We start from the raw sequence: 3225 nt of genomic DNA on the forward strand, positions 1-3225 counted from the left end.
TCCTCATTGTTTAGCAATATCTGCTGTGGCTCTGTGAGGGCAATGATGGATTTGGACTAAGAATCCTGACTATATTCATCATCCTGAATAACACCATGACAGAGCTCAGCATAGAGCTCCGTTTAATTTCAAATACTCTATTTCTTGGCACTTTGTGAGCACACTGGACTTTTAGAAAAGGAAGGAAGTTCATAAATTACAGGTTCATCATTCCAAAGTATAACTAATCATCTCACTGTAAGGACACCCTTGACAATACAATACAGAGAACAACTAAAATATTCAAACATATGGATCTTTAGATAATGAATTAAAGAATATTTATATGTTTTATGGACTGTTGCAATAAACTTTAGTGTTTTGGATATATAAAAAAGACAGAAAATCTAGAGTGGATTCCTAGTTGGCATACTATGTCTTCAGGATTTACCATTGCTAGTATGTTTATGTTTGAAGTATTTCATGTCAAGCATGTATATCCAGGGAGAAAAATTGAATGTGAATTAAACAACTATAAACATTTAAAAAAACTATTCAAATATTATTCATTTCACACACCATTTTACATTTTTGTGGACGGATACTTTTTTATAATATAAAGTATAAAAACATCTAGAAAGACACATAACAGCAAAAAAGCATATTGCACAAATACAACAGTTGACATTTATGTAATGCCAAATGATACAATTTATTGGTCCCAGAATGGGAAACAGAAAGAATGAATATAAATTAATCTCTATTGGCTAAGTATGCAGCTTAATTGCCATATAATCCTCAAAGAAATTATATTGGTGATATTTAAACATTGGGTTTTTAATATTTGATATGAATTTGAAGATGATATTCTCAATTTTCTGATGTAGAGTAATTAATACACCTTGAAATGAATAAAATTGCTGACCTTCATTACAAATGGTTAAATATTCCACCTGGGTGACCAAAAGATTCTTATTTTAAATGGCATCTCTCAGGAGTCCATAGATGAGACAGAAAAATGGAGCTGGAGGAATCAGGCTCCTGGACTTCAGACTATACTATAAAGCTACAGTCATCAAGACAGCATGGTACTGGCACAAAAACAGAAATACAGATCAATGGAACAAGATAGAAAGTCCAGAGATAAACCTACACACATATGGTCACCTTATTTTTGATAAACGAGGCAAGAATATACAATGGAGAAAAGACAGCCTCTTCAATAAGTGGTGCTGGGAAAACTGGGCAGCTACATGTAAAAGAATGAAATTAGAACACTCCCTAACACCATACACAAAAATAAACTCAAAATGGATTAAAGACCTAAATGTAAGGCCAGAAACTATCAAACTCTTAGAGGAAAACAGGCAGAACACTCTATGACATGAATCACAGAAAGATCCTTTTTGACCCACCTCCTAGAGAAATGGAAATAAAAACAAAAATAAACAAATGGGACCTAATAAACAAGATGAAAGACAACCCTCAGAATGGGAGAAAATATTTGCAAATGAAGCAACTGACAAAGGATTAATCTCCAAAATATACAAGCAACACACACAGCTCAATATCAAAAAAACAAACAAACAACCCAATCCAAAAACGGGCAGAAGACCTAAATAGACATTTCTCCAAAGAAGATATACAGACTGCCAACAAACACATGAAAGGATGCTCAACATCACTAATCATTAGAGAAAAGCAAATCAAAACTACAAAGAGGTATCACCTCACACCAGTCAGAATGGCCATATCATCAAAAATATGCCAGCAATAAATTCTGGAGAGGGTGTGGAGAAAAGGGAACCCTCTTGCACTGTTGGTGGGAATATAAATTGATACAGCCACTATGGAGAACAGTATGGAGGTTCCTTAAAAAACTAAAAATAGAACTACCATATAACCCAGCAATCCCACTACTGGGCATATACCCTGAGAAAACCATAATTCAAAAAGGTTCCTGTACCACAATGTTCATTGCAGCTCTATTTACAATAGCCAGGACATGGAAGCAACCTAAGTGTCCATTGACAGAAGAATGGATGAAGAAGGTGTGGCACATATATACAGTGGAATATTACTCAGCCATAAAAGAAACAAAACAGTTATTTGTAGTGAGGTGGATGGACCTAGAGTTTGTCATACAAAGTGAAGTAAGTCAGAGGGAGAAAAACAAATACCTTATGCTAACACATATATATGGAATAAAAAAAAACAGTTCTGAAGAACCTAGGGACAGGACAGGAATCAAAACAGATGTAGAGGATGGACTTGAGGACATGGGGTGGGGGAAGGGTAAGCTGGGACGAAGTGAGAGAGTGCCATGGACATATATGCACTACCAAATGTAAAATAGATAGCTAGTGGGAAGCAGCTGCATAGCACAGGGAGATCAGCTCAGTGCTTTGTGTCCGCCTAGAGGAGTGGGATAGGGAGAGTGGGAGGGAGATGCAAGAGGGAGGAGATATGGGGATATATGTATATGTATAGGTGGTTCACTTTGTTATAAAGCAGAAACTAACACACCATTCACACCATTGTAAAGCAGTTATACTCCACTAAAGATATTAAAAAAAAATTATTAGGAAAAAAAAAGTCCATAAAAGCAGGGTTTTCTTTTTGTTTCTTTTGTCTTATTAAGTTCAAATTAATTTTTCTTCAATAGCCTTTTTGTGGAAAACTTTTGTGGAAACTAGTGAAATCCCATGTTATTCATGCACGACACTGATTTTGCAAATAAGGCATTTAAATTTTACTGATATAATGTTCTTACAAGAGAGATAAAGATGTAGCTGTTTCCCTTGCTTCTCAAGTTTGACGTATCATGCCTTAGTTAATGCACAAGGAAAACTACCCAATAAGACAAAAGACGTTACTTAGCTTCAAAAGATGTTAGTTGTACTACTGTACCAAAAAATGATCTTACATAGGCAAAAAGAAAACAAATTTACGAAACTTATATAAAGTTTTAATTTACTGAGTGGTAGAAAATATGTTTCTTTCCTCTATTGCACATGCCAACATGTTCCCTACTATACAGTATTAAATGAAGCTGAAACTGAGCGTATAACATGATGATTTTGACAATTTATGGTGTAGGAATAGTTATGATATTGTATAGTTTGCTGTTTAAACGAATTTATTGGTTCATTTTCGTATAAGCTATACTTTTAATATGCTAGCTCTATAGGATATAGTGATATTAAGCATTCAAACAAATATTCATTTAATTTTCTTTATTACATT

Source organism: Lagenorhynchus albirostris, chromosome 2 (genome assembly GCF_949774975.1).
Source record: "Lagenorhynchus albirostris chromosome 2, mLagAlb1.1, whole genome shotgun sequence".
Taxonomy (NCBI): Eukaryota; Metazoa; Chordata; class Mammalia; order Artiodactyla; family Delphinidae; genus Lagenorhynchus; species Lagenorhynchus albirostris.